Raw genomic sequence first — 6,812 nt, 5'->3', positions numbered from 1 at the left:
GGCCTTGGCCTGGCTCTTCCCTCGGCCAGAGATATTTTTCTCCCAGGATCAAGGCCCATCCCCTTGCCTTCTCAGACTCTTTGATCAAGTGCCACTTTCTTAACAAAGCCCACCTGACCAACCCTTTTAAATAGCAACTCCCAGCCATGTATGGTGGCACATATACACACCCCTGTCATCTCAGCTACTTGGGAGGCCGAGGCAGGAGGATCATGAGCTCGAGGCCAACCTGAGCAACATATGCAATATAACAATAACCTTCCTCAAATGTAAATAAATAGTAACTCCCCAAACTCACCCTTCCTTTGTTTGTAGCCTGTTTCTTCATTTCTGGTGCTGGGAATTGAACTCAGGGTCTTGGTTGAGATGCCAAGCAAGTGTTCTACCACTGAGCTGCACCCTCAAGCCCCCCAGACATTTACCTTTAATAATAGTAAAGCTACCTGCACTAAAACTAACTTCACATGCTGTAGTTTTACTCACATTAACAAAAGGACAGTCGGTTCCTTCCCTTCCTACAATAGAAAGAAAGATCTGTGAGGGAAGGAGCATGTCTGCTTTGCTCACTACTGTATTCCTGGGCCTAGAACTAGGCTTGGCACACAGTAGGTGCTCAGTAAATATTTGTGGCTATTGTCGTGAGTGGGTGTGTGTTGGACATGGAGGACAGCAAGGACACTGCCATGCCTGGAGGGGCAGCTGGAGGGCTGAGACTGCAGCAGGGGACTGAGGGCCCCCCCCAGGAAGTGTGTGGATATGTGGGGATATGGGTGGTGGAGGTAGGAAAGCCCCCGGGGCACAGGAGGAAAGCGTGGCCTGAGAATATCTGAGACATTTGGGGGGTCATTGTGGAAGCCCCAAATTCCAGGTTGGTGCCCATCCCCTCCCCTTGCTACCCCAAGAACCAGAGACTGTTGGTATAGGGATGGGAGATCCAGGGCCCAGCTGAAAGGCGAGTGTCCCGCAGACACACTGGGAGGGTGCGGAGGTGATGAGGTGATGGTGGACCCATTGGTGAGAACTGAGGGCCACCTGGAGGTCTGCTGGCTGGGAGGAAGTACTGCGCGAGGGGAGGCATTTTGAAGGGACGCAGCCCCAGGTGTCCAAGTCATGGGAACGGGACTGCAGACTGAGAAGAGCACAGTGCTGGAGGAGCAAGGGCCTGACTCAGGACCAGAGGGTGCTCACGGGAGCAGGGCCCGAGAAGGGACCTGGCTGGAAGTTCCTGCAGGCTAGACCAAGGCGTCAGGGACTTGGGACTTCTGGGGAGTATACACATTTAAGAGTAGGAAGTGGGGCTGGGGATATGGCTCAAGCGGTAGCGCGCTCGCCTGGCATGCGTGCGGCCCGGGTTCTATCCTCAGCACCACATACCAACAAAGATGTTGTGTCCGCCGAGAACTAAAAAATAAATATTAAAAATTCTCTCTCTCTCTCTCTCTCTCTCTCTCTTAAAAAAAAAAAAAATGTAGGAAGTGCCAGGCACGGTGGTGCACGCCTATAACCCCAGCAGCTCGGGAGGCTGAGGCAAAGTCAGTCTCAGCAACTTAGTGAGGCCCTGTCTCTAAATAGAATATAAAAAAATGGCTGAGGATGTGTCTCAGTGGTTAAGGGCCCCTGGGTTCAATCCCTCATATCAAAAAAAAAAAAAAAAAAAAAAAAAAAAAAAAAAAAAGAAGAAGAAGAAGTAGGAAGTGGTGAGGAAGAATGTTGTATTCAGGAAGAACTGCTGCTCAGGGTCTTTACCAGGACCAGTTGCTGAAGGGCAAGAGGAAACAGGCTCTCTAAACCCCTTGCAGAGAAAGAGATAAGGCTATTCCACTTTGGTGGTTCATTCCCTTGCTGCTCCTCTCCCTCTCTTTATTAAGAATATAATGTGTGCTGGACTCTTCTGGAATCTGGGGATGCTTCCAAGAGTCAGGCCTGAATGTTGACCCCAGGTAAGGGACAGCGTGCTCCAGGAGAGAGGCCAGCTCGCCAGAGGCTGAGGCTGTGCCCATCCAGAAGTAAATTTATGTAATGGAGTGTGGACTTGAAAGATCTAGAAGAAAAAGCAGGGTCCACACGTAAAGCTGTTGACGATAATGATAAAGAGATCTTGCAAGCCGTGTCGTTAACACATTCATAAATCTTTGAGAGCAGTAGGGGCTTCGCAGACCGTGCCCTGGCCCCTTGACACAATTCTGCCTTTTGCTTCCTTCATCTGAGTGGCTCACATGATCAGAGCACAGGCAGCCAGCACCCCTCCCCAGCCCCAGCCCCTGCACGCACGAGATGTCCAGGCCCCATGCCAGGGCAGCCGAGATTCCTACTGCCTGGGAGCTGGGCTGCGGCCCCAGGAGGGCGGTCCACTGGGGGCCCAGGGGCTTATCGCTTTGCACTGACTCCCCAGCAGGCAGACTGTCTCCGCTGTTGCTGAGCGAAGCTGATAAAGAGGACAGACCCTTGTGTTTACTGTGGCCCAGTGTGGGGAGAGTCCGGCCTCCCAGGGCAGCCCTGTCTCCTCTGGGAACAGACTGTCTGCTGAGATACCATCGCATTCCTGCAGAGGCGGCCACCCTAGGATGGATGGTGGGGGGTGGACAGGGGAGGAGGAAGAAATATGACAGCTGCACCCTCTGTTCCCCTGGTGCCAACTCTGAGGAGGCCACACTGGGTCCTCCCTCCAGGGGGACTCTGGTTTCCCAGACTCATTGTCAAGCACTTCATAAAGGTCGCCCATGGCCAACACAGACATCATCACTTTACAGCTTCAAATGCATCTTTGTTGGTCTTCCAAATAACATTTCGGTAGTCTGGGGTAGTGAAGTTTTGGAGAAGAGAGATGCCCAGAAAGACTGGGGTGGGGTGGGAGTCCGGGCGACGCTCAGCTGACCAGGTCAGCTCATGTTCATGGCCAGCACTGTCAGAAGCACTTGAGGTCTATTAACTCTTCATTTACTCTTCAGAACATCCTATGAGATGGACACTATAGTACAGATGAGGACACAGGCAGAGAATGGGAGGGCTAGGCTTGGAAGCCAGTAGAAAGCCTCCAGGACTCCCGGATTAACTAAGGTGCTACCCCACCAGCTTAAAGGAAGCCGTCTAGAAGCTAGACTAGGCAAGAAAAGGAATTCTCCCCTCTGGCCTTCTGAGAGATGTGTGGCCTGCTGGTGCGCTGATTTTATTTAGCCCAGTGATACCTATTTTGTGGCTCAGACTTCCAGAACTATAAGACCATATTGTTTTAAGCCACTGAGTTTGTGTAATTTGTTACAGTCACAAAAGGAAGGGGATACAGAGGGTACGCTGGGTCCTGGACATTGGCAGAAGGGTGACGGGGTGAGGCGGGCAGGATAGCACAGGATTTGTAAAGTGTGCAGCCCAGGGCCTCAGGCTGCAGGGCACAGAGCTTTCAGGAAACAGTGGTAAAACCTGTGTGCTTCTTTGTATTTGGTGGGCAGCTGCTCAGCTCACTGAGGCTGGAGAATCATGTCCAGTTTTGCAGAGACTATGTCCCCATCGCCTGAATCTGGGATTGGCTTTTCAACTTGTTTTGGCTGCATGTATGAGAGTTTGGAGCCTGGGCCTCTAGAGACTGCCTGCTGCTGTACTCCCTCCTGCCGTCCCGCAGTCCTGCGAAGGACCAAGCACGTCTAATGGGGAGTCTCTAAATTGGCTCCCAGTGATTCCTCTTTCCTGATCTCAACACCCGGTGTAATCCTGGACACTTGCTTCTAACAAACAGAATACTGTAGAAGCGATGGTTGGCCAATGGCCAGGTGTTAGGACTGTGTGCCGTGCATCTTGCCCTCCCTGTCTCCTTGCCCTGCTCCTCACCCTAAAGGAACCTGGTTGCCATGCCGTTGTGCTGCCCCATGGAGAAGGCCAGCCCGGACCTACCAAAAGTCACAGGAGCGAACTTGGAAGTGGATCTACCCAGTGCAAACTTGAGAGGACTGACTGACCCCCCTGTGGAACTTGGAGTTGGATTTGTTGGAGACCCTGAGCCAGAGGACCCAGCTAAGAAGCATTTAAGCTCCTGACCCGTAGAAACTGAGAAAAGACACATTTTGTTTTCAGTTGTGTGACTTGTTATGCAGCAACAAGCAGATAACTAATACATCTCCTGGCTAGTCTGCTGGATGCTGAGTGACATGTGGCCCAGTCACTTCCTTTCACTCAGCCAATAGCCAGACAATTGTCAGTCCTGGGAGCGAGCCAGTCTTGGCCCAGAGCAGCAGAACAGCTGGCTGACCTAGACTTGTTAGCAGTAACATAAATTGTTTTAAGCTACTGAGATTTGGGGCAACCTTTTACCCAGCAATAACTGCCCTAGGTAGCCAGAGGGTTATGTGTGTGGCAGGAACCGAGGCCAGAAGCTGGGCAGGGGATCTGGATGGGGTGGCACTGAGGCCAGATGAAGGCATTTGGGGGTTGGATTTGCTGGCAGTGGGAGCAGGTGTTGAGCAGGGGAATAACCTGAGGACCACAGCTGTGGTTAAGGAAGCTCCCTGTGCCTGGGGCAGCAGAGAAAGGCGGGGAACCACCTGGGGGCTGCTGTCATGAGGCTGATGAGCAGCGCGAAGGCCTGAGAGGGTGGGGTGTGCGGGAGACACCGTAGAGGTAGAACCAAGGAGCCTGCCTGTTCTGTGTGGGCTGGGGTTGGGCGGTGGGAGAGTGGTCCTGGGAGACGCAGCGGCTGGTGGTGCTGTTTTCAAAGATGGGCAAGTCAGGATGGGGCGGGGGGGGGGGGATGTGTGCTGTTTGGGATGGACCTAGGATTAAGTGCCGCATTAAATGCCTATTCTGGGAATAGGTCCAGGGACCATGAATCAAGACCACAGAGGAGGAGTTTTCCCAGTCCAAATAGAGGGCAGCTCTAGGGAACAGTAGAGGATGGCACACGTGTTCAGACACCGTCATCCAGGGAGTGGGAGGAAGGACTGATTTAAAAGTGTGGGGAGGGCTTGGGAAGCACACCAAGGGGTGCTGAGGTAGCCTGGAGCTGGCAATGGTGGGAGCTGTTACCTCCTCCTAGGTCTGAGGGGCAAGGGAAGGAGCAGGAACTGGGAACCAGAGGAAGGTGGAGTGTGGAGAGGGCTGCTGACCAGAGCTGGGCCTTCCAAACCCCACCAGAGGACCATGGCAACCAACAGGGACCACCCAGAGGGATACGTTCCTTGATCTCTCCCTCTTCCTGTTTTGTAAGAACCTTCTGGTAGCCTCCATTGACTAAGTCCAACCTGAAGTCAGAGAGTAAGGTCACCCATGGATACTGCCCATACCTCTCTGCCTCTCAGGACACAGAAGGTGGAAAAGGAGAGGGACAGACCAAGGACGGCGAGTTACCAGACAAACGAAATTTCTTTATTCATGGGTGAGCCCATTCTGGCAAATGAGCTTCTAGAAGAATCAACGCGGGCACTCGGGGAAAGGTTCTTTACTCTAAGAAGGACACACCTGGAGAAATGTTTTTGGTTGTGACTCATGTGTTGTCTGGAAGTGTAGCAGCCATTTTGCAACTGTGAGGGAAGCCAGGAGGCAAAACTGACCCACCGAGGATGGGAACACAATCAGGCGGAAGGAACTGGGTTCTTGATAAGTTTGTGGAACTGCTCCCATAGTGTGTCCTGCCTCCGGGTTTATTTTTTTCATGAAATAAAGAAGACCACATCTTCCTGTTTTCCTCCATTGCATCGATTACATCAGATGCAGTTCAGTGTTTCAGTGCTTTTTATATCTGAGAAAAGAGACTGAAGGAGGGCAAGGAAGTGATGTGCCCTCACCTGAGGAGGGGCCCCAGCCAAGGGCAGTGGGGGATGAATGAGGACATTGCCTGGGTCTCTGATGGTGGGGAGAGATCTGGAGGTGGGAGGCTTGTTCCCATGGTCTCATTTCCTGGGAGGCGTGGCCCATGCTCAGCCTCAGTTTTTCCTGTCTGTCCATTAAAGGGTGAAGTGAGCCCCACCCAACCTGGACATGCGTCATTAATACAGACTCTACCCACTGTCCACACGAGGCAGGAGAATAGGCTTCCCAGCCTCAGTGTGTTTGTAACTCATGGGCTCTAGCTCTTGGCGGGGATGTATCTGGACATCAGGGGGAGGTCAGGAAAGGATGGCCAACCCCTGGGGCCTTGAGAGAGAATCCATGGAAGCAGCCCAGGAAGCTGCTGTCACATGGCCCACACCTGGCTCCAGGGTCCAAAGCTGCTCTGCGGTCAGCAGCTGGTCAGGCGAGTTCACCATGCCATTGATGCCTCTGGTGGAGCCCCCAAAGCCGGCCACACCCCAGTCTTCAGTGCTTTGCCTTCTTCTCTGGACCCCCCTGGACCTGCATTCCTACACCCCTTCCACCCTTCTCCATCTAAGCTGGGTCACAGAATTCCTCCAGGGCCGAAGACGGACAGATGTGGCTCAGGGTCTCTGCTGACAGCAGCGTCAGGGACTCGGCTCGGAGACTCATTTTCTGCAGCTGTAAAAATGGGCTCTAATCCTAACTGCCCGAACAAGTTACTGCATGTTTCAAGTGAGACCCTTACTAATGTTTTCAAAGCCAACCCGACTGGTGTCCCATTCTTTCAATACCCTTCTGTCCACTAGAGGTCAGCAAGACAGGCAAGCCGACAGAGCCATCCATTCATGAGGCAGACCGATGATAATAATGTTAAAAGCTAAACCTCAGTGGACATCTCCTGTGCCTTGCACCTCCTTAAGCACCTGACTCATATTGGCTCGGGAGGTCCAAGTCTAATCTCCATTTTACAGATGAGGAAACAGGCCGCTTGCCCACAGCCTCACAGGTGGGAGGGTGGGCTTTGGACCGGG

The sequence above is a fragment of the Ictidomys tridecemlineatus genome, chromosome 5, assembly GCF_052094955.1.
Source record: "Ictidomys tridecemlineatus isolate mIctTri1 chromosome 5, mIctTri1.hap1, whole genome shotgun sequence".
Taxonomy (NCBI): Eukaryota; Metazoa; Chordata; class Mammalia; order Rodentia; family Sciuridae; genus Ictidomys; species Ictidomys tridecemlineatus.
Note: the sequence above shows the minus strand (reverse complement) of the source record.